Source organism: Canis lupus, chromosome 12, assembly GCF_048164855.1.
Source record: "Canis lupus baileyi chromosome 12, mCanLup2.hap1, whole genome shotgun sequence".
Classification (NCBI taxonomy): Eukaryota; Metazoa; Chordata; class Mammalia; order Carnivora; family Canidae; genus Canis; species Canis lupus.
The window spans coordinates 9,944,550-9,972,447 of NC_132849.1; the positions used below are offsets into that span (position 1 = coordinate 9,944,550).

General features: G+C 46.7%; 1 long non-coding RNA gene across 2 annotated transcripts; it reads right to left on the bottom strand.

The window, feature by feature from the left end:
* Positions 1-969: 969 nt before the first annotated feature.
* Positions 970-17,774, bottom strand: LOC140601082 (uncharacterized). Of its 2 annotated transcripts, XR_012004131.1 has the most exons (4): positions 17,568-17,774; positions 16,719-17,168; positions 14,989-15,116; positions 970-1,221 (listed from the first exon to the last, which is right to left on the bottom strand). It is a non-coding gene; the product is annotated as an uncharacterized lncRNA (long non-coding RNA). The 2 variants fall into 2 exon arrangements; XR_012004132.1 differs by lacking the exon at positions 14,989-15,116 and having other exon boundaries at positions 17,568-17,769.
* Between the last annotated feature and the right edge of the window lie 10,124 nt (positions 17,775-27,898).

Below are 27,898 nucleotides of genomic sequence, written 5' to 3' on the forward strand. Positions count from 1 at the left end.
TTGAGCATCTGCCTTTGGCTCGGGTCATGATCCCGGGGTCCTGGGACCAAGTCCCACATCTGGCTCCTCACAGGAAGCCTGCTTCTCCCTCTGCCTGTGTCTCTGCCTCTCTCTGTGTGTCTCTCATGAATAAAATAAATAAAATCTTTAAAATAATGAGAACTAATATTTATTGAGTACTTATTATGTCAGGTGCTCTTTTAATTCTTAACAACCCTATAAGATATAAATGATTATTGCCTCTGCTTAGACAGAAACTGAGGCGGAGAATGGACACAGCTAGAAAGTGGTCGTGTGACATCAAGCCAAGAAAACAGCTCCAGAGCCTAAGCTTCTTGGTACTTCCTCTTGAAAATGGGCTGCCTTTGTAAAAATGCATGCTGTGACCTACTCTAAATCTTCCAGTACTATTTGCAGTAGAACAAGTTTCAAGGAAAAGTCTGGGGGAAAAAGAAACTTAGAGCTGGTTTAGTAACACAGCCATGAGACTGTTTTGACTGCCTGCAACGTGATTTTGCTCTTCCAGTTTTGCTTTTCTCTGACAGCAAGGAAGAGGCCAAAAAAAGAAAGCCCTTCGCCAGAAAAATCTTAATTTTAAGCTTTTCTTGTTTAGAAAAAGAAAGAAAGAAAGAAAGAAAGAAAGAAAGAAAGAAAGAAAGAAAGAAAGAAAGAAAACCAAGGCTAAGTAATCTCAACACATTTTTCCACGCAGAAGCCCTGAGAGATAATGTACGTCTGAATGATTCCCCAAAGGGCGAAGGCAAGAGGTGAAGAGAGGGATAAGAAAGAATCCTTCTCCAGGGAGATTTGATTACTGGGTCCCCCAACCTCACTCCTTGAGACCACCTAGGTTAAATATAAGTTTCCTCTAAGGTTTTGAGAATCAAGATGTCAAAAAATTCCAAAGGACCTTAGTTGGAAGGTTTAGCCTAAAAATGATTCAAGGTAAATGATTTTTTACCAACAGCGTAGTTTAGTTACTGTTTATTTAGTGCCTATTACGTGTAAGGCAGCTTTTTAGATTTCTTACAGACATTGCCTCAAATAGAATCAGAAATACGCAGGGGTGCCTGGGTGGCTCAGTTGGTTAAGTGTCCGACTCTTGATTTCGACTCTGGTCATGATCTCAGAGTTGTGAGATAGAGCCCCACACTGGGTTCCATGCTGGGAGTGGAGGCTGCTTGAGATTCTCTCTTTCCCTCTTCCTGTGCCCCATCCCTCCTAAAAAAAAAATTAGAACTATGTCATCTGCTTGAGCCTGAGAGAAAACAAGCAACTGATTAAGCATTTGATTATGATTATTAATGGTGAGTAAAAAATGAACCAAACTCTATCTACATAATTACTTGCACATTGTTCTAAATGGAATATCAATTTTAGGCATAGTCATTGCCATACTATTAAGTTAATGTGTTTTTTTAAATAGCAAAAGACACACCTAGACAGCAAAATTTGCTATATTATATTACCTCTGAGTGTATTGGGATAACTAACCTATGGAAGAGAACAGCAAACTCCATCCCAATTGCTTATGGCAATTGACATCATGAAAATACAATTCATTGCATATTTAGTGCGTGAGAAGGCAACAGCCTTGATTCTGAAGATATAAAAAACCTGTAGGGCATGCATTATGTCCTTGCAGGTCTTGATGTGTGGTTTGGGACAGGCAGCTTCCATGCAGCAATGTACAGAGCAAGGCACAGTATCTGAGCGTGGAGTCAACTGAGCAATATAGATGATAGGAGCTCACCTTCAGAGAAGGGAGGGCTTTTGGAAGCTAGGCATGCCACGAAAGGCTCAAAGTCACACAAAATCACACTTTTCTTTGGATTTCTCTTCTCTGGATCTTAGAATCATCTCATTTTCTTCTGTCTCTTAACCAAATCACCGTCTTCTTAACCAGAGATCGATTGGTCTTGGAGTCTTGTTTTTAGCTAATGACATCTTTTCATCAGCCAGCACTGTTGAATGGGCCTTAGTGTGTACAGAGACTGGGACCCCAGGCAGAACAAGGGTTAATGAGGAAGCTGAAGATATGCACCGCCACCATCTCTAAAACCGAAGTGGAGTCTTCTTATCTCACGAGAACCGCCCTTCTCTGAGTATAGCCCCTGATAACAAGGCATATCACCCAGTCTCCACCCTCCACAGGCCTTGTCTGGACCTCACAATTCTGCCTCTGACATAGTCAGACACCAACTCTGAGCTCAGCTAATTTCTAATTCTCTCCGAGACATGCTGAACTTCAGTTTGCTCCTGCACACTAATAACAGGATTCCAGAGAAGGGCCATGAATGCCTGCCGCTGAGGCCTTCAGCGTGCCCTGGTTTCTACCCTCCCTGCTGCTGAGCTGTTTATTCAACATTTATCCTCTATGCATGCTCCAGAATTCTTCTGATAAATGTGTTCCTCCCTTTATTTTTGCTGAAATCCACTAGAGTCAGTATCCGAGGTTTTCAAATAATAAGATTAAATAATTCATAAATTGATTCTAGAGAGTATGTTGCAAATTCCGGACCTTCAAGGAAAATGTAATAGATCATTGTGTTGGCATGGGAGTGAAGGCAATAGTACTTTTTATTCAAAGATGGGAAATTAGCAACCTTGGTAGAAAGTGACAATATGTTTCTTGTGGTCACCTGGAAGGGACTTCACCAGTGCTAGGGTTTGAGAGGACCCAGTAGTTGCCACCATAAAGCAGTTTAAAAGAGATGAGAAAGGTTGAGACCACAGAGTCAGGTGGTTGCCTCTGAGTTCATTGGGATAACCTATATAAGAGAACAGTAACTCCATCCCAGAAGCCTTCCCTATAGGCATCAATTCAAAGTTAGTCCTAATATGATCCCAGTAGCTACTGGCCTGAGATAACTTAAAGCAACAAGTTCAAAAATTGGTATTTCAGGCTAATTGAATTAGACCTGCACTTGCATTTATGAACTTACTAGGTTTCATATGTGTGTACAGCATGGTCAGGAAAGAGTGGAGCTCTGGCAAGGGAAGTCAGGATCTATGGGAGAAGCTAGAGGAAGTGGAGACCCTAAGCCTTCAAGCCTCTTGAAACATTCCTCACTGTACCCCACTGCCACCAACCAGAGGAAATTAGCCATCCACCTTGCTGGGTTCCACCACTCAATAATGTCCACTCTGTGGCCAGCATCTGAACTCAACACAGCCTGGAGGGTGTTATGCAAGATCATTATAGAGAAGAAAGAAGTCATACACAGGGAATATCATTAAGATGGGAGAAATCGTGTTAGCATAGACTTTGAGGATGGGGTGTGTTGTTAGTGGTTTTGTTTGCTAAGTAATCCATAGCCTGATGGATATCAGATGGCATCTCAGCATGACTACGGGAGGAATGGAGATCACTCTGCAATCTAGACTTACAGAACAATGGCTCCATGATACCACTTTGGATGCAGTAGCTGTTATGATTTGGAATTAGAGCCGATTTCATTTGGGGTTGTATATGGGCACGTCAGTCATGCTGGGCAGGAGCATCTTGGACATGTGGGATCAAGTGTATGGTGTGTGTGTGTGTGTGTGTGTGTGTGTTTATGCTAAGCAACTGAGAAGGGGAACATAATAGACACCACATGGAGCAGCTGCCTAAGCCACAGCAGTGCCCCCTTCTCTTAGCACAGCCCTTGAAATGCAGGGTGGGCCTGTGAAGTCTGTCTATTTTATGACATGAACTTCCTCCCACCACCTCCACGACCACCACCACCACAATAACTGGGTGCAGTGTAACACCAACTGCAGGACCAGGGGGACAGTCTACCCTGGGTTCAGGCAATAAGGAAGCCTGTAGAGAATTTAAAAACAATAACAAAACCAATAGAAGTCAATCTGCTTTTTATTATCACCATGTGTCGGCAATCCTAAGCAATGTCAGTGATAAAGTCCTACTTCCTGAAAAAAATCTTTTGTTGGTCTAAGTCCTAAATTATTGCTTACTATTGAGTTTTAATAATGTGTATGTAAGCTTCAAATTAGCACCTTTTCATTTCTTATCCTTTATAACTTGCATTCTGCATGGGAGTTAACTGGAGAACTCCCAGTTACACAGCCGCGCCCCAACACACACGGACTCAGCCACACACGGTCGAGTAAATTCCTAATGATTTGAGTTCATTCAAGCTCACCCTGTAAGCCTATTCCTGCATCTAAATGGTAAATTCAAAATAAGCAATAATGGGATAGTGCTTACAAAAATGAAGAAACAGAACTCAAATTACTTTCATCTTGTCATTTTATGAATGTCAGGAGAAATGACAGGAGATGCTGGTTTACACTGACCAAAGGAATCAAAAGAGCAGTGAACAGTACCTTGTCCATTATCACCAAGAGCTGGACATTTGATCTAAAAGTAATGGGTCAAATAACATCATGTGGGTTACTGTTCAATCATTAGCTCTGATTTTTATACAAAAGAAATTCCAAAGTCTTAACTAAAAATAATCAAGACGTATAATGACTTTTCTGTTTTACTAGAAGATTTTCAACCATGTCAACATTCAACAGCTACTAGTATCAATAACTAAGACATAAAGACATGAATGGTATTGCAATTCCTAGAATTTATTGTGAAATAGGATTTTTGTGAATGCTAAATTTATCCTTATGTTTAAAATTGTTCCTATTTATTTACATATTACTTCATATAGAAGAAAACCCTTTATTTTTTTTAAGGATTTTGTTTATTTATTTGAGAGAGAGAGAGAGCATGAGGGGTAGGGAACAGAGGGAGGAAGAGAAGAGCAGGGAGCTCAATGCGGGGCTCGATCCCAGGACCCCAGGATCACAGCCTGAGCCAAAGGCAGCTACTTAACCAACCAAGCCACTCAAGCACCGTAGAAGAAAACCCTTTAAATTAAAATTAATAAAAGTATTATTCAGTCAACCATAGCAAAGATAGGTGGATAAGTCTTATTATATCACTTAAGGAACATGAATATGCAGAGATTAATTTTGACCAAATTATTTATAAATTTGCAAAAGTTACAACTTAAAAACCAAAAACTGAAATTATATTATTCATTACTGTGACAGACCAATATGCAAGTGTAAATCTATTTTCCTTTTTTTCCGAAAGTCACATTAATGTAAAAATGAGTTATTTCACGACTTTTTTTCCTTCATTATACTGCAATAGTTATTTTATTTTGTACCTTACTTTTTCATTTACTTTTTGTTAGTATGACTGTATATACAGAGTTCAATTGTAAACTATTTCACTGCTCTTCTTCTCTCACACTGTCATTATTATTATTATCCATATTTCATGATTGTTACTGAGAAAAACTTTGTTGGGGGGAGATGTTAAAAAATGAATGTCTCTAGCTGGTTGACCCAGGGCACATAACTGAACCAAACTGGGGCTCAGCCAATTGTCCAAGCACTGAGAACGATGGGCCTGAGGGACATAGGGGTCTAGAGACTTCAAGTTGGGTTATGGGTGAGTTGGGTTATGGGTGACTCCATGGCATCCAAGTGCTTGAGCTACCTCTGAGAAGCCCTCCAGCTGCCCTGCTTCTGCCCTTCCCACAGCCTCCTTGGATCGTGAGAGATCCTAGAATCATTCCAGAAAACATCCCCTGCACCTGTAGAACCAGGATCCATGTCTACTACACAAGGATAGGCCTAACATCAGGGAGAAAGGTAAAAATGGAAAAGACACTCAGTCAAAATGTCTGTGATGGGAGCACCTCCCCAGCTCCCCTGCTCACTCTACAGGAATAACTGTCAGGGACACCTCTCATGATATCATAGTGGGTGGATGGGTGAGGATAGCAGTGACTTGATGTGGTGTCTGGGGAGGAGATGGCCTGTTTGTGAGAAAGCACCATGCCCCCCTTCACCCTCAGGAAGCCCTCACCCCTGCCCTACCTCCAGCCATCCAGGTGTGTGGCTTGTACGCCACTAAAAGGTGACAGCAACATCCACACCCTGGGGTGGCCACTGACACTACATGTTTAAAGTCTCCGGGATTACACACTAGATACGAGTCATAGATGTCCATAGAGTATTCTGCCCAACGAGCTCTTAGCCCTCCAGGCAAGCCCCCAGACAGCGTCCTGATTCTGATCCAGCCCCCCGGCCACAGCCTGCTGACCCAGGGATGGGCCCTGACTCCAGCCAAACCAATGAACTTCTTTCCTGGGAATTTTTAACTCAGGATCAAGAAAGTTGAGGTCAGACCCCCTCCTGTGAGGGCAGCTACTGCCAGTTATGTTTCCAGAAAGCCAGAGATAAACAGATGCAATGAGATTGGCAGAGGTAAATAGGCAAAGGAATAATAGTGAGTCAGGTGGCATCTGAGTCTCGTATTCTAGCCACTTCCATGCCCCCCTCCTGGTTTGGTTGTTTCAGGCTTGTTAGGGTTCTGGTAGGAATGAATTCCTCTTTTTGCTGAGACAAGGTTCTGACTATTTGCAACCAGAATTATCCAGGGTATGTGAAGCTTGTATGTCCTAGATTCTTGTTTTGCAAACAAGGGCAACGTTGAGAAGTCAGAAAGCGTGAGCAGCCCTCACACACATCTATCTATCTGTCAGCTGTGACTTGTGCTTCCCATATCTGGCAGCTGCACACTCGGCCACTGGAGACTGTGCTGTGTCTTGTTTCACTATATGCCTGAACTCGGGATGGGGGGGAGGCAAGACAGAGGTGAGTGGAGCACCATGAGGATGGCCTGCGGATAGCTGTGGCCAGCTGCAGCTCCCGTACTGGGTTTCATCTGGAGACTGGGGTTCAGGTGACCAGCCCCGCAGGTTCAAGAATCCCATATGTTGCTCCCTGCTGGACTTCCCCTTCCTATCCTCCTGTGTCCTGGGGCTTACACTTTCCAGAGAGGAAATCTTTCTCTATCTTGACCTCATAAGGAAGAAGACGGGTCTCCAGGAAGGAGGGAAGGAACAAAGTGCAGGCACTTTTTCACAGGCTGTCTTGTGGGATCCTGATCTTAACCGCATGGGGCAGGTATTATTATCCTCCTTTGGCACGAGAGCCTGACCAGAGTGCTATCCCTCCTACTTCTCTTGTGTCTGCAAATAACGTGCACCTTGGCACGTTGGTGCACCTCCCCCACCCCGCCCCCCTGTTTTTGGCCTTGTTTTCTATACAAGGAGCATCTCAGATGGAAAGCCAGCTACTGCTGGTTCCTGAGCACAAGATGCCCGGGGAAGTCTCTATTTTCATACCAAACCTGGTTTCCTGGTGGGCACACAAATTGTTGCCTACTAAAATAGCAACTCTGGCAAAAATGTCTCCAATCTGCTTAGATGTGCATCAAATTAAGAGCTAGCCTTGCAGTTCAACCAACTGACCGTTTCTAATGAGCTGGAAACAAAACTCCCTTTAAAGCCATCAGCCGTTGGCCCAGAATTATCAGCACAGCTAGAAACATGGGGCCCTAAGGCAGAGCTTCCTCCTATGCGTGGCTCATTTCAGTCCTACCGCTCTCCACCATTATTCCTTCCTATCTCCCAGGCCCTGCAGCCCAGCACCACTGCCTTTATGCCCGCACATGTGCATTTGTTAGAGTGATAGATAGCATCCAACAGGCCCAGGCCCGGGGACATGGCCCCTGCCCTCCGGGAGCCCACCCTCGAGAAGAAGTGGGTACAACTCTCTCTGTTTCTATCCATGCTCTCCTCCCACCTCACTTTGCTTTTACCCAATCAAGATCAGAGCCACAGGACCAGTTTCCATGGCCACTAGCAACGTAAGTTGATAGCAACGTCACAAAATCAAATGCCTCTGGGGACCAGGCAGATAATAATAAAAATATTTGGCATTTTATCAAACGTGACAGGCTGCCTCTAAGCCTTCATGCTTGCTGTTCCATCAGCCTGCATACTTTTCCCTCCAGAGCTCCACGTGGCTTACTCTTAGAGTCTTTTCTGGAAGGTCACCCTCCCAGGGAGGCCTTCCTGACTATCCTGTTATTGCAACTCAGGACTCTCCACCACTCTTCCCTGTTTCACCTTCCCCTGCCGCATTTAACACCACTTTTCCTTCAGAATCTACTTTTGTGTTTATTATCTGTCTCACCGTGTCCCCCTATGGGGCAGAGATGAGTCTGTTTTGTTCTCTGATGGTATCCCTGGTCCCTAATACGCCTTGGCCCATGGTAGGTACCCAACAAATAAATCCATCACATAGCCAATGCCAGGCACTGTAGGAAACATTAAAGCCTCATTTAACCCCTCTCTGCAAACCTCTGAGATAGGGACCCTTTATGATGCTGGTGACAACGAGGATGCGCATTTTACCAGTGAAGAAGCTGGAGTACGAAGAAATTAAGTGACATAGCCAGGTAGGGGCGGACCCAGAGTTCAGGCCTGGGCAGTCCAGCCATACCCTCCGTGCTCCTAACACACCACACTCTCTATAACATGACAGGCACTGGTGGGAACTATGACAACTGGGAAATTCTAACCTCGCCTGAAAGCACTCCTTTCCTTTTTTTTTTAAATCCTATTCTGGGAAACAAACAAACAAGAAAACAATCCACAAGTGCTTTTCACTTGGCTGCAGGCCCTTCAGTGAGAAGGTCCATGCTCAGGGAGGGTTCAGGGAGAGTTGTCTGAGCAGTCACCTTCTTGTGGCCTGGCTGGACCTTCCCGGATTGCTGATCTCAAGGGCCACCCAAATGACAGGGAGGCTTTTGATTGCCACAGGTTTAGTCTCCTGGGACAACAGCAGCTTCACAGAGGAAGAACAAGCCACAAAGCCATGACCACGTGCGTTGTCTTGGCACTGCCATGCAGTAAGGTAGCTCCCTCCACGTCCTCCTGACCATTTAAAAATAGTCTCTGTAGCAGTTGAGCAGTATATGGTTAAGATAGCAACACACCCCAGCGTGCTTGAGACCGCAGCCATCTCATGCCATGGTGTCGAGTTCAGGGGATCCATGGATTAAAATGACAGAAAAAACCTTCAGAAATGCCTTCACACAATAATACTCACAAGCCACAAGTATTTGTTGACTACCATAGACCACATGAGTATCATGACCCAGTTGGTGGGAAAGATAAAGGAAGATTTTTCCTCCTTTGCGAGGCAGCTCGGATTCAAGTAATAACTGGCCCAGTCTCTCTTTGTGAATACAAATGGCTGGATGTTGCCCATCTCTTAGCACTCACTCAGCAAATGTGGGTTGAGCACCTAGTCGTGCCAGCAATGAGAAGTGGATTGGCTCAGATGGGCATGAGACAGGTGTATCTCCAACAGTGAGATAAGCAATGTATCAGATGGGCAGGCTGAAGGCTGTGAGAATGCAGAAGAGGCACCACACCCTGTCTGGGACGTTTATTGGCAGGAGAAAGAAGCAAATCAGAACCATGTTGGGTGGGTTTTTGCTGGAGGAAAAGATCGCTCGAGGGGATGCCAGGTGGGCAGGCAGGGCAGGTGGCTCTTCGAAGGCCAGAGGACTAGGAATTGTCACAGTGTGCGGGAGGGATGGGCTCCCAGGGAGCAGCCTAGAGCCCAAAAACACTTGAGCTGAATCTTGTTCCAACCACTTGGGTTGAGGTAGAAGGAGTCCCAACAGGGCAAACTCAAAGCTCCCTCCACCTTTGATGTCACATCACTCCACGGAACAGAACTTGCCTTTGGCAAACTTTGTGTCTCACTGAGCCTCTGGAAGTGGACGCCTGCAGCTTCCCTATGCATAGTAGTTAAGGTCTTGCTTGGTCCCTAAAGTCAGACATACCTCGGTTCCGATTCCTGCCCTGTCACTCACTGCCTGTGCAGACCTCACACAATTTATTGACTTTTCCAGGACTTTATCTCCTTGTCAGTAAAATGGTGTGGTGTCTAACTCCAAGAAGTACTGGCAGGATTACATGAGAACAGGAAAGTCTAAAACTATACATATTGTATCAGTGCAGAGTAGTCCAGAGGATTTTCCATTAAGAAAAGATATGGAGGGAGGCCTGGGTGGCTCAGCGGTTTAGTGCCGCCTTCAGCTCAGGGAGTGATCCTGGAGTCCCAGGATCGAGTCCCACATAGGGGTCCCGGCATAGAGCCTGCTTCTCCCTCTGCCTGTGACTCTGCCCCCCTCTCTCTGTGTGCCTCTCATGAATAAATTAATAAAATCTTTAAAAGAAGAGATATGGAAAAGTGCTTTCCAACCAAAAAGATCAATGCCAATTTGTTATTACAGCCTCTGTTACAGATAAGCATCCTGAGAGAGAGTTTTTGGGGATTTTTGGCTTTTGGTTTTTGGTTTTTTTTATCCAAGGCTGCACCTCCAGAGCCCAGGACTGTGCCTGGCTGTTAGCAGGCATTCAGTAATATTTGCAGCACAGATGAGTGAATGCCTGCCCAGAAGGAGGCATACAGGTGAGAACTCAGGGGCAGAAGTAAGCTCCTTCCTCTGGCTATAGGATGGAAGCTGCTACCCCCTCCCCCTGCAAGCCTGCCAGCTCAGAGGATGCAAGCGTAGCCCTGGCTGCCTCTCTGGAGCTTGGTCTCAACCCCCAGAGCCCTATCGAGCCTGGCTTCAGTCTGGGTGGCACAGGTACATCCCTGTTCCATCCAAGCTGGTCCCAGTCACCATCCCGAAGCAGGGGTTATTTTGGATCTGAGGGTGTCAGGAGCATAAAAGGATCAGTCTTGGAAATTGTGGCTGAGACAGGGGCAGAGAGTGCTGGCTTCTAGCCCCATGTCCCAACTGGAGCCTGAAATAGTTGTGAGGCTAAAGACAACCTCAGAATAGCTTTTGGCTTTACTGCAATTTCAGGCTAGAGCACAGCACATGCCCAAGAGGGGCCAAATAGGCAGCTCGTGGCGTGGGAAAGTCCTTCCGGGGGAGAGAAACGAAAATCATGATACAAAATCCAGGCTAGTCCTTGTTTGGGGAGGAGTGACAGCATGTTCAGCAACTCCACTGGTACAGCCGGTGACCAGTGTGGTGAGGACACAGAGCCACCAGTGTGGCCATAGCTTGGGGGTGCTTTGCCTTGGAGAGCTCTAGAGCTGGAGCTTCTGAGCATCCAGGAAGGTGCTTTCAGAAGTATTCAACTCACCAGGAGTGCCCTGCCTCGCGCTTCATAGAGACTTTATCCTATTTTCTCATCACAGATCTAAGCAAAAGGCACTACACTTCCCATTTTGCAGGTGAGCTGAGGCTCGCAGGTATTAAGAAATCTGGCTTAAGGAGTAAGCGGTAGAATCGGGATATGAACTCTGGTCCGTGTGATTCCAAAGTACATTGTGGCTGGAGCTGTACAGGTGGATTCTGTACAGTAGGAGCTGTACAGTAGGATTCTTTTTTTTCTTTTTTTTTCTTTTTTTAAATATTTTTTTAATTTATTTTTTATTGGTGTTCAATTTACTAACATACAGAATAACCCCCAGTGCCCGTCACCCATTCACTCCCACCCCCCGCCCTCCTCCCCTTCTACCACCCCTAGTTCGTTTCCCAGAGTTAGCAGTCTTTACGTTCTGTCTCCCTTTCTGATATTTCCCACACATTTCTTCTCTTTTCCCTTATATTCCCTTTCACTATTATTTATATTCCCCAAATGAATGAGAACATATAATGTTTGTCCTTTTCCGACTGACTTACTTCACTCAGCATAATACCCTCCAGTTCCATCCACGCTGAAGCAAATGGTGGGGATTTGTCGTTTCTAATGGCTGAGTAATATTCCATTGTATACATAGACCACAACTTCTTTATCCATTCATCTTTCGATGGACACCGAGGCTCCTTCCACAGTTTGGCTATTGTGGACATTGCTGCTAGAAACATTGGGGTGCAGGTGTCCCGGCGTTTCACTGCATCTGTATCTTTGGGGTAAATCCCCAGCAGTGCAATTGCTGGGTCGTAGGGCAGATCTATGTTTAACTCTTTGAGGAACCTCCACACAGTTTTCCAGGATGGCTGCACCAGTTCACATTCCCACGAACAGTGTAAGAGGGTTCCCTTTTCTCTGCATCCTCTCCAACATTTGTTGTTTCCTGCCTTGTTAATTTTCTACAGTAGGATTCTGACCACTTAAAAGGGGACAGAGTGGTAAAGAGCACAGGGTTCCAGCTCTCAGATATTTGAGGAGCCTTCTCCAGAAGCCCTCTTGGAATGCCTGTGACACCCCCAGGGCCCGTGTCCGTGCTTTAATAGGGACAGAGACGGGGCTGGAGAATTCGGAGCCTACTGGTGTACGCATGCCCTTCCTTGCATCTCTGGGAGGTGGGAGGTGGGAGGTTCGGGGAGCTGGGGTCCCGAAAGGAGAGCCAAGGAAGCCAGGAGGCCATGTGCCCCTCTGCAGGGCTCACACCTCTTGTTACTCCTGTGCCATGTTTCAACACTAATCACGGCACCGTCAAGAGTGACCATGGGAGGCAACAGAAGAGAAAAAACTCAGACTGAACCACGACCTCGGTTATCCTGGCCGCCATTCGATAGGAGAGCTTTTGTTCAAGTCCCTCAACCTGCTGACATCTGCTGGGTCACTGCTGCTGTCCTCTGTCCCCTTACTCCTCTGGGGCAGAGACCCTGCCCCTCTGGCACCATGCTGGGAATGTGTGGTGAAGGAGAGCACCACGAGGGGGCAGTGTGGAGCAGAACCCCATCTGTCCTCTCATCAGCAACTGCCTCCTGTCTCAAAGCTGTAACTTCAGCTACGGACCCAGCAGCCACCAGTGGACACCTTCCAGGCGGTCCACGAGCTTGATGGGGAGAATCTTCCCCTTAGCTGTGTTCATTGCTATGGTAGGTTAAAGTACGAGTACAACCCAAATTATCTGCCACCACCTTCTTCTTCTTTTTTTTTTTAGATTTTATTTATTTATTCACGAGAGACACACAGAGAGAGGCAGAGACACAGGCCGAGGGACAAGCAGCCTCCCTATGAGGGGCCTGATGCGGGACTCGATTCCAGGACCCCAGGATCACAACCTGAGCCAAAGGCAGGTGCTCAACCACTGAGCCACCCAGGCGTCCCACTGCCACCACCTTCTAACTAAGGACCCCACACTTCAAGGCCACCCTTGACATTTGGCAATAAGGGGCAACACTTTCATTGGTATAAACAAATGAATGAAGGACAGAGGCCAATGCAATATGGCACTGATGTGCTTGTTCTGCAGGAAGGCCATGCGATACCAGTGCGTGGAGCTTTTGCAGTTATTCTAACAGAGCCGACTGGTGCACAGCACATGGCAGGCCAGATGCAGAAGAGCCTGGGCCGCCGGCGGCATTTCACCAGCAACGAGCATCCTTCAACCAAACTACCTCCTCCATTATGTTGGACTTTTAAAACTTTACTTGCTGTGTCCTTTTTATGTTGTTTAATCTGCATATTTACTTTAGGTTTAGGCCTGTATGATTTAGCAGTTTATACCTAGTTTTATATGGGCACATATTTAAGTAACATAAAAAGATCATTTAAGTCAACACTGGTAGACCGTGAAAATCTTTTTCCTGTGACTTCCATTACGAACGTAAAATTCATGCTGCATGAGGCATTCACAGCACTGAGAGTCAGGGAAGGTGGAGTAGGAAAGCTGGAATGTGCAGGACAAGGATATAGCTTCCTTGGAAGTGGAAGGAATGGGTTCCATTCTGGGTTTGGCCACTTCGTTTCTCTGGGGTCTTGGCTTCTTTGACATGTTGGCTCCTACTTCTAAAGTTCCAGCTGCTCAGTGAGCTTTTTGTCATCCAGCAGCCCCTTAGCTGTTCCCCCAAACTGATGGGCCAGGGGTTGCTGGCATGGGGTGGGGAGGGCAGCAAGGTGAGCCAATGGGAAATGGCCTCGGGCTGTACAGACCTGCTTGACTTATTTGACTGTTGGCCCCCAGCACCATCTCCCAAGGAAGCCAGCAGTCACTTTGCAGTGAGTACATTTGCAAGGGTCTGGGGGCAATTGAGCACCATTCCATGATGGGACCTTACTGGAAAGAGCCCACACTAACTTGGACTATCTTTCCCCATTAGCATACCCAGCGCCCATAGGGTCGGTCAGATGTTCTGGATTCCATGGACCTGGGATTAGGAACGGGAGAGCTGGCTTCTTTTCAGGGGTGGGAATAAAGCCAATGCCAATTTCAGAATTAGCCAATTCTAAAATCTCAGGGCCTTGTCTCTGTAGGACAAGGTTCCCTCCACTGCAGGTTTAGATGGGATGGTCTTCCCCTTTGTCCAGCTCAGGTTTAGCATCAACATCAGTAACAATCACTGTTTAGAAATAGGTCTCTAAAGCTCATAAAAGCAGCTCACATGTATTATCTGGTTTGGTTATCAGACTACAGAACTTGGAAAGAAAGAACCCAAGACACTGAAGTTACTGACTATGTCTTAAAGTGCAGTTATAAGGTACACACTGGAGACCGGAATCCAGATGTTCAGACCTAGGGCCCTGTTTTTGTTTTTGTTTTTGTTTTACCACAAGTGCTGTTTTCACTTGCACAGTGTACAGGGAAATTGTGCAACTGTCCCTGCCTTTGGGACACGTACAATCCCAGATGTTTGGGTATCAACCTCCCAACATAACTGTCAGGGCCGGGGACACATCTTAGAGTCACCCAGAACACTCATACATAGGTGCCTGCTCTGATTTTGAGCCAAGAGAATAAAGTTGGAGTGCTCTGGGCACAAAGATTCCCTGTCCCATGGAAATATCCTTCTCTTGGGGCACCTGGGTGGCTCAGTGGTTGAGCATCTGCCTTCAGCTCAAGGTATGATCCTGGGGTCCTGGGATAGAGTCCTGCATCAGAAGCCCGCTTCTCCCTCTGCCTATGTCTCTGCCTCTCTCTGTGTGTCTCTCATGAATAAATAAGTAATCTTTTAAAAAAAATCCTTCTCCTGCTCATCACTGACCAAGTTCCTTGGACAGAGGATAAGCATCATCATTCTACTAGAGAGAGTTTCTCTGGGGGGGGGGGGGGTTGCAGGCTGGGAGGGGCGGTTAGGAGGCATTAAGCATAAGACAGTGGGGGACGGGATGAGAAAAGGGAGAAAGGCGGTGCTCTTACTAAAGAGGAAGGGAGGGCAGAGTCACATCCACAGTCCCGCAAACCACCTCCTCTTTCCAGGGCTCCTCGTGGCACAGTTTGGGCACAGTTTGAGAATCACGTGACAGGATCGCTTGCCAGCCGGACTCCTGGGAGACAGAGATGAATAGCATCGAGGCCCTCCCTGCCATCACTGAGCTCTCAGATCGTTTCAACCCAGGGTGACGCAGGCCGTGACAGAGGGTGCCTGGGTGCTGCAGGAGCAGAGGAGCACATTCTGCCCCAGCTGGGGACAGGGGGCCTGGGGGGCAGAGGAAGCTTTGCAAGAAGGAATAGTGCTGGGGTAATTTTTAGAACACTTCTGTAAAACAAAAGTGAAGGATGTTTAAATAAAAAAGAAAATCTATTGGTGTTTAAAGATCCATGAAGTCACTGCCAAAGCAGTCTGCGTCTCTGGAGGGCAAGAAGTCATGTCACACGCAGACAGGCAGGGCAGTGCTGGTGCTGTGCCTGGCTTCCTCCCAACCAGCCCTGAGTGTGTGCTTGTCATGGGAGTCCAGGCACCTCTGAGCACCCCAAGACTGAGCAGCTGCCAGCATGGCCCTCAGGAAGCCCACCAATATGCTAAGTGTCCATGTAGAGAAGGGACAGCAAAATAGCCCTGAGCCACCCGAGACCAAGGCCCACTCCGGTGCTGATCCTTGATCCTTCCCCAATGAGATTCCACATCTTTCAGACTTCATCCTCTCCCCTCTTTCTCTCTCACTCCTCTTCTCTCAGCCTTCCTGGATCTCTATGCTTCTCTTTCTGTCTCCCTCCATCTCCAGAATTCCTCCAAAGTCTAGAATACGTAATGACATGGAGAAGCATCGCAGTATATTGTGAAGCAAGAACACCCCGCTCCCAAAACTACCAACAAGAAAAGGCAGCTTACGAAAGAGTATGTCCCATATGATTCCATATTTTTTTGCAAAATGAGATCACTGGGAGGGGACAACTTTTTTCTGCCTCAGTTCAGAAAGAAGAAGAAGAAGAAGAAGAAGAAGAAGAAGAAGAAGAAGGGAAGGAAGAAGGAGAAGAGGAAGAAGGAGAAGAGGAAGAAGAAGAAGAAGAAGAAGAAGAAGAAGAAGAAGAAGAAGAAGAAGAAGAAGAAGAAGAAGAAGAAAAAGAAGAAGAAGAAGAAAAGAAGAAGAAGAAGAAGAAGAAGAAGAAGAAGAAGAAGAAGAAGAAAAGAAGAAAAGAAGAAGAAGAAGAAGAAGAAGAAGAACAGGAGGAGGAGGAGGAGAAGAAGAAGAAGAAGAAGAAGAAGAAGAAGAAGAAGAAGAAGAAGAAGAAGAAGAAGAAAAAGAAGAAGAAGAAGAAGAAAAGAAGAAGAAGAAGAGGAGGAGGAGGAGGAGGAGGAGGAGGAGGAGGAGGAGGGGAAGAAGAAGAAGAAGAAGAAGAAGAAGAAGAAGAAGAAGAAGAAGAAGAAGAAGAAGAACAGGAGGAGGAGGAGGGGGAAAGGGGAGGAGAAGGAGGAAGAGGAGGAGAAAAAACAATGAGCAGCTAATAGAGGCCAAACTCTGAGTATTTGGGGGATGAAGCTCATTCAGGTAGGAACATGAACAACCCAGCATATTTGGTGCGATTCAGCTTGCACCCAAGTCCTGCTTCTCCCTGGGTCAGGCTCAGGTGGAGGTGGAGAGGGCCAGCGGAGGTACCTTCATCCATCTCCCTCCTTGGGAAGAAACACTAAGTCAACCCTTTATTACCTGGTGGATGGCAGCAGGTGCCAGATGCCTGGTCCAGCAAGACAAGTGCCAAGGAGAGCATCCACAGGCTCGGAGTCTCTGTGAAGTCAGGAGAGTGAGTGGCGAGCTCCCTTCCACCTCCGGCATCTGGCTTTAGAGTTCCATGGCAAGCTTCCTGCCTCCATCCACAGGCTCTTGAGGGATTCACTAATGGGCTCAGAGGAGGAGCAGTACATGTAGACTTAAAGACGCAGTTTTCTGGGATGATGACCCACTCGCAGGTTTTGTGGGATTACGGAGTGGAGTCCAAAGCCTTCAAATTAGTAAGAATCACCGTTTCCAAAGTTGAAGGAACTGGGATGTTTTGTCTGAAGAAGGGCTCTCATATAGGAACGAAGGTGACTGCTGCCTGCCTTCCCAGGAAGGAACTGGAACCCATGGTGACATTTCAGGAAGGCCAATTTCAGCTCCCTGTAAGGATCAAAAATGTGAGTGATGTGAAAACCCGACAGACCGTCACCCCAAAAAGGGAGCTTCACATCACTGAAGTATCCAGCCAGGGGACCATCTGTGGTGCTGGGGCACAAGATAGACCAGTAGTCTCCTGGGACTGGTCCAGCTCTAAACTGGATGGAGGGAAGGAAGGCCGTGGCTTTGGATGCCCTCTCAGGTAGAAAAGTGGGGAAACATATTACACTGTACGTTAACTAACTGGAATGTAACTAAAAACTTCAAAAAAAAAAAAAAAAAGAAAGAAAGAAAGAAAAAGAAAAGTGGGGGAACAGAAGCAGTTGAGTTGTGCCTTTGGGTTGTAGGAAGAGAGTTGGGTGTCGGGGCTGTCTGAGCTAATCCCATATAGGCCTTTCTCACGTCTCCGGACAGGAGAGGACGTCTTCAGCAGAGCTGTAGGGCCTCAGAGCACCGCCTTCAAGAGCTTGGCGGGGGCTGCCCAGTCCAGACTTTCGCCCGCTGCCCCCCGCCGGGCTGGACCCCCTCCCGGGGACCACAGAACCTCTCTGTGTTTGTCCTCTGGTAAGCAGTGTTTCTCAACTGGCACTTGCCACCTCGGGTCATGTCGACAGCTGGCGTATAGTCAATGATTACTGACGCAGCTTATGTATCTTGACTGAGGATTGGAACACATATTTTCTGTTTAGTTAATATTCACTGCAGACGTCTTTACTCCACAGGCATTTGGTTCTTACGGCCTGTGGCGGAAAGGAGGGGAATGTGACATGGAAAGCACGCAGACAGTTCTCAACCCGTCCGAATCAAACAAGAAAGAGACATAGGACTTCAAAGGGAAGGTGCACAGCCGTGGTGGCCTTTAATGTCTTAACAAAAAAAAAGAGGAAAAAAGAGGAAAGAAAATAGAGGAGAGCCGTTGTGGTTGCAACAATGGTCTTGGAGCAGCCTAATCAGAGTTATCGTCAAACTATCACCCTTGTTTCTTAGGGGCAAACATTACCTCTTATCCTGGTTTTCCTTATTTGTGGAGTTGGCACACCCTCGCTGGCCACCTGGAGGTAGCCGGCAGATTTCCAACAGGTGGAAGCCCTGCAGGCAGAGCGGAGCGCACCCCAGCCACTCGGCTCCGCTCTGCGCTCCTCAAGGGCAGCTGGGATGCCCTTCCCACCTGGGGACTTCCATGTGGGTCCGATGTTCAAGGCCTCCTACTAGGGAACTGGAACCCGGCTAAAAGGAGCTGTGTGGTGTGGAAAAGAGGGGGCTCCCGGGGTGGGTGCAAATGCCAGCTGACAGCCCAGGCCCATCCTCAGAAGGTGAAGGAGGGAGGGAGACTTGTCTCCCAACTAGATGCAGCCGTGGGTGCTTGCTCCAGCGCCAAGAGGGGCAGGCTCTTCGTTTCTCTTTCTTTCTTCCTTTTTGATTAAAAAAAAATTGGGTTTAAGTTTTTTCTTTGAACAATCTTATTTATTATCACTTTAAAATATATCGAAATGTAGTTGGAAGCCCTTCTGAAAAGTGTGTCTGAGAGTGCTGCAGGCTGGCCCCAGAGATGTGGGCTTGAAGAGGGAGGAGCCCAGGAGGGAGGTGGAGGCAGAGAGGAAGTGTCTTCTTCCTCTTCTTGCCTTGGCAGGATCGTATAGCCTCACAAAAATCTCCGTTCCCTTGAAAGACTGCCGCCGCTGAAGGGGAACCCCAACCTTGGTCATGGCACTGACCGGCCTCCATCCATTGCAGACCTCCTGATCAGGGGGTGCTTCAGCTTCTTTGGCTCTTAATAACCCTGGGGTGAGGGGGTGGGCAGGCACCACCCTTCCCCTGGTTCTGGTGCTGAGCGTCAGGGCTGTCAGTCACCGGCTCAAGGTCACACTGCTCATAAAACGGCACATCCAGAGTCTGAAATTGGACCTTCTAACTCCAAAGTCTAATCTCTTCCTAAAATTCATGCTGCCTTGCCCACATGCTCCCGAAGTCCAGTGTGCACCCTCTGCTTGTGAAGGAGGTCACTGTTTGCAAACTGCTTTGTAAGTCCTAGTGTCCTTTTATGAGACGTGTCGTGGATGTATCTGTACACCAAATGACCTCGTGAAGCTCAGAGAGGTGAAATAACTAGGCCAGAGTCACATAGCAAAGTGGGGGTTTGATTCAAATGTGTTCGTGTGCTCTCAAGAATCCTGAAGAGTGTTCTCAGGGTGGGGGAAAGGATTTAACCAGCTTCGGCCTTGTCTTGCTTTATGTGGCTCCGCTCTTTGGGGGAGAAGCATGTAATTACTAGAAGGCCAAAAGGAAAGCAAAGCAAGAGTGACACCTGGGAGGCTGTGAAAGGATCCCCCATGGTGAGGAGGGTCCTGACAACTCACCATCTGTCTACTCCTGGGTGCTCCAGAAGGCATAGAAGTGATTGTCCAAGGGCCCCTGGGGGGCTCATTGGTTGAGCATCTGCCTTTGGCCCAGGTTGTGATCCCAGGGTCCTGGGATCGAGTCCCACATCGGGCTCCCTGCATGGAGCCTGCTTCTCCCTCTGCCTGTGTCTCTGCCTCTCTCTCTGGGTCTCTCACGAATAAATAAATAAGATCTTTAAAAAGAAAGAAAGAAATGATTATCCAGCCCAGTGGAGGATCCTAAGGGAAAATCTTGAAAAATACTTTCACCTTTTTAAAGGATAACACAAGCCTATCAGACCACTCAGCTTTATAAAGAAAGTGGGTAAGCAGCTACTTTTATTATTATGTTCTAAAGTGGGAACCAAAAAGCCTTAATAAAGTAAAAGGGATTCCCTACAGGAACTCCAAAGGGAGGGACTCATGACACCACGTCCATGACACGATGTCTGTGGTGCAACAGAAGCAGTGCTGGATTCAAAGTCCAGATGTGCAGGCTGTGTGATCCTGGGCAAGTCACTTAACCTCTCTGAGCTCCAAAGTCCTCCACCAGAGACTGCGTTCTCTTCAGGGAATGACAGTGATGAGCATATGACACGTTCCAGAGGGAAGGGTAGCGAGTTCCACCCCCAGCCACCTCGAACACATTGTTCACACCATTATCACACCCCTCATGCACATTGTAGTAGAATTTGCTGCTTACTTCACTGAGTCTCCTGGTCAAGCCCACCCACCCCCTGCCACATTGTGGGGCTCCGTGACTGTCTTTTGAATGAAGGAAGCAATGAATGAACTGACAAACCTGAAAAGCCCCATGCAGACAGTGGCATTATTATTATGTTTTAAACACAGAGCTACACGTAAATCATGATGCAAAGAAACTCTTTTTTGCAACCTTCTGCTCACAGCCAGAAAACTAATATCATGGAATATTCAGGAGGTGACCAGAAATGACACAATGCATTTCACACCCTTTGCCCTTAGTGAGGTTTAAAGCGTTTCCACAATGCCCATGTCACTGGGTCATCCAGACACGCCAGACAGATCCCGAGAGTGTGGGCGGCTTCCTAGCTCACAGATGGGGAGACTGAGGCCTGGGAGGCAGAAATGCTCAGCTCCAGGCCCTCTGGCAGCCCGGTCAGCAAGCCACAACGAGAGCTCAGAGGGGCCTGATGGCACACCCAGAGCCCCGTCGCCCCTGCCGTGCTCCTGCTGGGGCACAAGGCAGTGAGCAGGGTCCCCGAAAGCCCTGGATTGCTGTGGAGCCTACATTTGGCTCCCAAATCAGGGCGGCGGGGAGGGGGGAATGATGCAGATGATCCAGTAGCAGGAAGAATTCAGATTAATTCAGGAAACACTTACTGAGCCTCTATCAGGTGCCAGGAGCTGGGTTTTTAAGGTAAAATATGAGGGGTTCTTAATTTCTTGCTTGGACCAGACCACGTTCACTGGACACCCCATATTCCAATGTTTGTGTACACCTTCCCTTTCGGCAACGGGATCTGAGCAGTGCTTCCCTCCAGCCCGCACACCATCCGGCCTGGTGCTCTTTCTGTCCCGGGGGTTTCTTGCTCTGCTCTCCAGACCTCACGCTTGAAGAGCCACTCTTCCCCCCCGGGGACAGTCCCAACTGTCCCTCCTCCTCTTCTGCTTTGGCAGCGCTGTCCAGGGCTTTTGCCTGCCCCCCCAGGGATGGGGGAGGAGGACAACTGTGGAAGAGATGGTCATAACCCCGTGACCCTGGGGACAGAGCCAGACCCTGCCCGTCCCTGCTGCCTGTCAGCTGCCCAGGAGTGTGACAGGAAGGCTCCCCCTTGACCCCAGCTGCTCTGTGCCCTCGGGAGGCTGTGGCCCAGAGCCAAGAGGCAGCCAGGCACCCTGTGCATCCGTGTGCTCCGGGCAAAGACAATTTCCTAGGGAAGGCTGGGAAACAGAGCCAAACAGGCCCTGTGTCCAGACAGAAGAAAACAGAAAATGCCAGGAGGGGAACCTGGCTCAGGGGCAGGGTGGAGCAAGAGGAAGTGCCTGGAAACTGCTCTTCTCCACCTGGCTGCTCTGAGTCTACACATGGTCGGAGGCTAGAAGGAAGGCCCAGCTGGGAGGGGCCTCTGCAACCATCCAGTCCACCCCCTTAGGGCTAGGTGGGGAACCCGAGGCCCAGAGAGGGCAGGGAACTGTCCAACGCCACACAGCCGGGTAGAGACGAGGCTCGACTGGGACACCCTGAACCAGTGCGCTGAAGCATGTGATAGGGCCTGCTGCCCACGTGTCCGGAGGTCACCATCGTCACCTCCCTACAGTGCCCTCGGGGGTCACTTGACTCTCTGTCCCTGATGAAAAGCAGTATTTCTGATGATGTTCTAGAAGTTTAAACCCAGCTGGTCCTGATCCCAAAATGCATCCAAACCTAGTGTTTGGCTGCTATTAGGAGGTTTCTACGTGCAATTCCACATCCAGAGCAACTACTGAGTCCTGTTTGACCTGGGAAGCACACAGGCAGGAATGTGATCAACTTCTGACAGTCCCAGGAACACACTCTGGTCAGGGAGCCCCAAGGTGCACCCAGGACATGCAAGGCACTACGTGACCAGGCAGCTTGCATGGGACGCAGCGCCACACTGAGGACCCTGATGAAGGCTGTTCACATCAGCTGTTTGGGGGCCTTACTCTGAACATCGATTTCAAGCCCCTCCCCACCCAATATTGTAACAGCTAGCCACCCAGCGCCTGCAGTCTGATTGGCAACGAAAAGAGCAAAGGAAGAGAAATACAAATCTCTGGGTTTCACTCCAGCTGTGCTGGTCCTGAGCTGTGTGACCTTGGGCCAGTCCCTTTCCCTCTCTGTGCCTCCCTATTCTCACTGTTAGATGAAAGGGGAGTCTGGATGAGCCCTCAGATCCCTCCAGTCCCAAGACCCTGACTCATAGGAGCCCAAGAAAGACCTGCCCACACCCACCCGGCCCAGAACTTTCCCCTTGGGTTATTTTCTCAGATTCTCAGAGATTCTAACTGTGGGAATCCTCACCTGAATATGGAGTTGAAGAATGACTCCGCTTTATAGAGCAGGAAAACCATTCTGTAAGGAGATTCCCCTTTCTTTCTTTTTTTTTTTTAATTTTTTTTTTTATTGGTGTTCAATTTGCCAACATATAGAATGACACCCAGTGCTCATCCCCCTTTCTTTTTACTTTCTCTCATCACATTCCCTTGGGAACACACAGCCCTTGGTGGTACCAAACCAACCAAACTTAAAGCAGCTTTCTCGGCGGGGTGGGGTGGGGGGTGGGGGTAGAATTAGTTTTTATTGCATCTCAGCAGTGACTTAGCAAAGACACCATTGGTTTTCTGATGCTGAGGACATTCTATATACAATTCTAGTGCTCTTCACCCCCCTCATTCTTACCACTGACTCTCTTTCTGGTACCCAAAGTATGAGCTTGCACTTTGACCTTGCAGATATGCTCTTGAGTTTCAAAGAAGGGGGGGTGGGCTTTCCTCTATTTGTATACACGCTTCACTATCCTTGTGTACATCTCACACTGTGCCTGGGAGGGCTTCCTTACGCAGGACACACCCTGCGTAACTGTACATGACAATCTTGGTCTTCAGAGTAGCCTATCTTGTGCTTCCCCAAACAAAAGTCTAGCTTCTCTTTTCTTATGATTTCTCTGCCCTGACAGCTGAGATAGAAACCTTGAAGAGTTTAATTCCTCATATGAAGTCAATGGCCCATTTGAGATGCCATCATTTTCTGTCTGCCCAGGGTCTGAAGCAGAAGAGAAACAGTCTTGGCAAAGCACAGCACCCAATCCCATGCAGCTCTTTCTGGAAAGCCTGGCCTTATCTAGAGCTGAACCCTCTTTCCCTTCCTTCCTTCTACCTCTATCCTGGGTACAAATTATTCAGAACAGAAAACTTTAGTGACATACTCAAGCCTACTGTCACTCCTGCGCCATTCCACAGCCAAGGTACACCACACGGAGTAGGGAAATTCCATGCATTTTGGGGAGCAATCCAAAGTTGCATGGAAAAGGCTTGGATATGGGGGGAGCGGGTGGAGAATAAAGAATTGGGACCATTGAGGGGCATCTGGGTGGCTCAGTGGTTGAGCACCTGCCTTTGGCTCAGGTCATGATCCCGGGGTCCTGGGATCAAGTCTCACATCAGGATCCCCACAGGGAGCCTGCTTCACACTTTGCCTGTGTCTCTACCTCTCTTTGTGTGTCTCTCATGAATAAATGAATACAATCTAAAAAAAAAGAATTGGGACCATTGATGAAATGAACCTTCCAACCACACCCTATCTTCTCATAGTTTGTCCAGTCCTCAGACCCCCCTTCTGTGTTTTCAACTGCCCCTGCTCTACTTGATCAGAACCTGCCCCAAAATATATGCAAAACTTTCCCTTCTTAAGAAAAAGGTATTCTGTATTCCTAATAAACAATCTGCCACCCTATATTTCCCTCTCCATTCTTCAGGGAATTTATTCTGGGAAAGAACGAATATAAAATAAACAAGTGTATTTAAAGTAATAAAAAGCATATAAAATATATGGAAGAGTGTGGTTCATAACAGTGAAACTGAAGCAATGTAAACTCAACAGAGGAAGGATTTGGCAAAGTACCACACAGAGTGGAGGGATGTTCATCATCCAGTCATTAGAAATGATGGTCATGGTGATGACACAACACCAGGAGATAAATTAGAAAAATATAGACTTCACAGGGGTGCCCAGGTGGCTCAGTCAGTTAAGCATCTGCCTTCAGCTCCGGTCATGATCCCAGGGTCCTAGGATTGAGCCCCATTATGGGGCTCCCTGCTCAACAGGGAGCCTGCTTTTCCTTCTGCCCTTCTCCCCCTGACCCCACACACACTCTCTCTGTGTCAAATAAATGAATAAAATCTTTAAAAAATATATAGGTCACACATACAAGCCTATTATTCCCATGTTCACAAAATAACCATAACATGTAAAACTGGTGAGATCTGAATAAAATCTCTGGGTTGTACCAATGTCAATTTCCTGGTTTTGCTATTATACTGTATTTATGTAAAACATTAGTATCAGGGGACACTGGTTGAAGAGAATATGGGAACTTTCTGTTCCATTTTTTTTCAAACTCCTGTGAATTTATATGATCTCAAATTAAAAAAAAAAATTAAGGCCCTCAACCTTAAACAGAAAGAAAAAGCCTGAAAAAATAAAATAGGTATATTATGTGATAGAAATATGGGCGATTTTCTTTGTCTTTTTTTTAATGAATTTTCCATTTTTTAAGGTCAATGTGTTACAATGCGAAGGCAATACCCACTGTATTTTTAGGAAAGAAATCTTAAATTCTCCCAGCTGAGTCTGTGCTCCTGCTCCCCTAAACACAATGTCCCTCATGGCCTCCCGCTGTGGCTCTAATACTTCCTTAGTCATCAGCCTGGAAGACAGTGTACTCCCTGAGGGTAGGGGCTGTGTCTTGAGCACCCTTGGCCACCTTCTCTGCTCTCCTTCTGGGCACAGATGGGTTTTACTCAAACTGACTCATATATGCAACAAAGAGGTATTGAACCCAAACTCCACTGGGTATTGGGGTATAGAACCAATTTTTTCAAGGCACATGGAAGAGCTCCTGCCTTAAGGAGCTCACAGTCTTCAGACAGGCATGTGTTCAATCCAACACAGCAAAGCTACAGATAGCGATGGACAGAAGGTGGGAGTAACACAGAAGGGGTTGGGTTGCAGGGAGGGCTTCGCTAAAGAGATAACACTTGGGCTGAGCCCAGGTCGAGGAGAAGGTGGTCAGGTGGCCAACTCAGAAGGATATTTCCAGATAAAGGATGGCCTTGGACAAAGACATGGAGACATCGAAAAACACGATGGTGCATAGGACATGTTAAACCCACCATTTGCATTCTGGGGATGTTTTTAAAATTTATTTATTTATATCAAAGTATAAGTAACATACAATGTTATATTAGTTTCATGTGTACAACATGGTCTTTTGACAATTCTACACATTACTCGGTGTTCGCCATGCTGTGTACTCACCATCTGTCCCCATATAACGTTATTACTATATTATTGACTACATTCCCTACGCTGTAATTTTCATCTTGATGTTTTTAACTAGAAATATATTTTTTAAAGATAAATAACATTAGCTTGGTGTGTTTTTTTTTAAATTTATTTATTCATGATAGACATAGAGAGAGAGAGAGAGAGAGACACAGGCAGAAGGAGAAGCAGGCTCCACGCAAGGAGCCCGACACAGGACTCGGTCCCGGTTTTGCAGTATCACACCCTGGGCCAAAGGCAGGCGCTGAACCACTGAGCCACCCAGGGATCCCCTTAACTAGAAATATTTTTAATCATAATTACATAAGCACTTGTGAGTTTTTGTTAATGCAATTAAATCATTTCAGGGCGCCTGAGTGGCTCAGTCAGTTGAGAGCCCAACTATTGATTTTGGCTCCGGTGGTGATTGATCTCAGGGTCATGAGATTGACACCCCCATCGGCCTCCACACTCAGCATGGAGCCTGCTTCAGATTCCCCCTCTCCCACTGCCCCTCTCCCTGCTTGCACTCTCTCTCTCTCTCTCTTTTTCTCTAAAAATAAATTAAATAAATAAAATCTTTAAATCGTTTCATATTTTTCCTTACTTTTATGTTACTAGAATTATTTTTGCCATCTATTCTTTTTTTATTTTGCTTTACACAGCAAAAATTTTATTCATTGATCTGTTTATTTTGCTCACATCATATTATATTGATTAAAGCTTTTTTCATTATGAGGGTGTATGTCTTTATTCCTATCAACTTTGACCTTCCTCAGTCAAATTTTATATAAATTAATATGGTCTTGGATCTCTCAGTATTTCTTTAATTTTTTTTTGCTAAAAACTAATTTTACCAAGTATAATTTTTGCCACTGTTACTCTTATTTTGTTTTTATTTTTTTCTACCAGAAACAGTCACAATGAATTGAATCAACTGCTGAGCATTTATTTTTCTTTCTTAGATTATCCATGAGAAAACTGAGTGAATTTGTGAGACGTGGAGAGAGACAGATGGAGAGAGAAAAGGCCTAAGAGGCAAGCCTCCAAGAGGCAGAGACAGGCCACAGTGCCCCTGCCATACTGCCTGTAAAACACAAAGTCAGTGTTTTGCTTGGAGAACAAAAGTCACCACTCTTTAAAGGAAGAGGAGAAAATCCATGGTCCCTACAAAGTGTCACTCACAAAGTCGAGCACACGGCAAAAAAAATACTAGATGTGTAAAGAGATAGAAAAATGCAAAAAAAAAAAATGCAACCTGTCATCAAGAGAAAAAGTGATAACTAGTTCTCAATGGAAATTTTTAAATCATCAGTTGTACATTTTAGAAGGACCACCCAGGTAGCCAGTAGCCTAAGGTCCATTGAGAAAGGCCTGGCCTAGGAAGAGATAGTGTCCTGTTAGCAGAATCTCCTCCTGGGGCAGCCCAGGTGGCTTAGTGGTTTAGAGCTGCCTTCAGCCCAGGGTGTGGTCCTGGAGACCCTGGATTGAGTCCCACATCAGGTTCCCTGCATGGAGTGGAGCCTGCTTCTCCCTCTGCCTGTGTCTGTGCCTCTCTCTCTCTCTCTCTCTCTCTCATGAATAAATTAACTCTTAAAAAAAATCTCCTCCTGGCTCTAAAGGAAGGTGAAGAACATAAAGACGAATGTCCTACAGAACTGTGAGTTTTGTGGTTACGCTAAGATCACAAAATGATAGGGCTGAAAAAAAATCTTAGAAAGCATTCTATCTACCCTCTCATCATATGTAGGGGAAGTCAGGATTCGGGAGATGGGAGAAGTGATTTTCCTAAGATCCCACAGCTATTTCAAAGATAAATCAGGATTAGAACCCAAACTTCGTAACTTTCCCCAGTCACATGGCCTCCCTGTGACAATCTTGTGCTAAAACAAGGTCTCTGAGTGACTAACTATGTGCGTTTGCCCAGAGGGAAATCCTGGCCATAGTTTCAGAGACAACATCAACACGTCATTTCTTCTTTTTTCTCCCACATAGAATGACGAGGTTTCCAGTAAAGCTGTCAGATACTAGTACAAAGTCATCAGGAATCAGACTTAATGCCCAGTCACGTAAGTGGTTGAGATGTGAGGCATCTGAGATTAGATTTCTAGAAATATGTGTGCTCTTATTCACATTCGGATCTGTTTGGTTGTTGCCTAGAAGTAACACGATACGGTCATGACTATGGCTTTGATCCATGGTCATGCAGTTAATATCATCCAGGAAAAAAGAAAAATACATTCCATGACCTCGATTTTCACCTCCAAATGATGCTCTTGGAAACATGCAGCAACATGTTCCCGTGAATG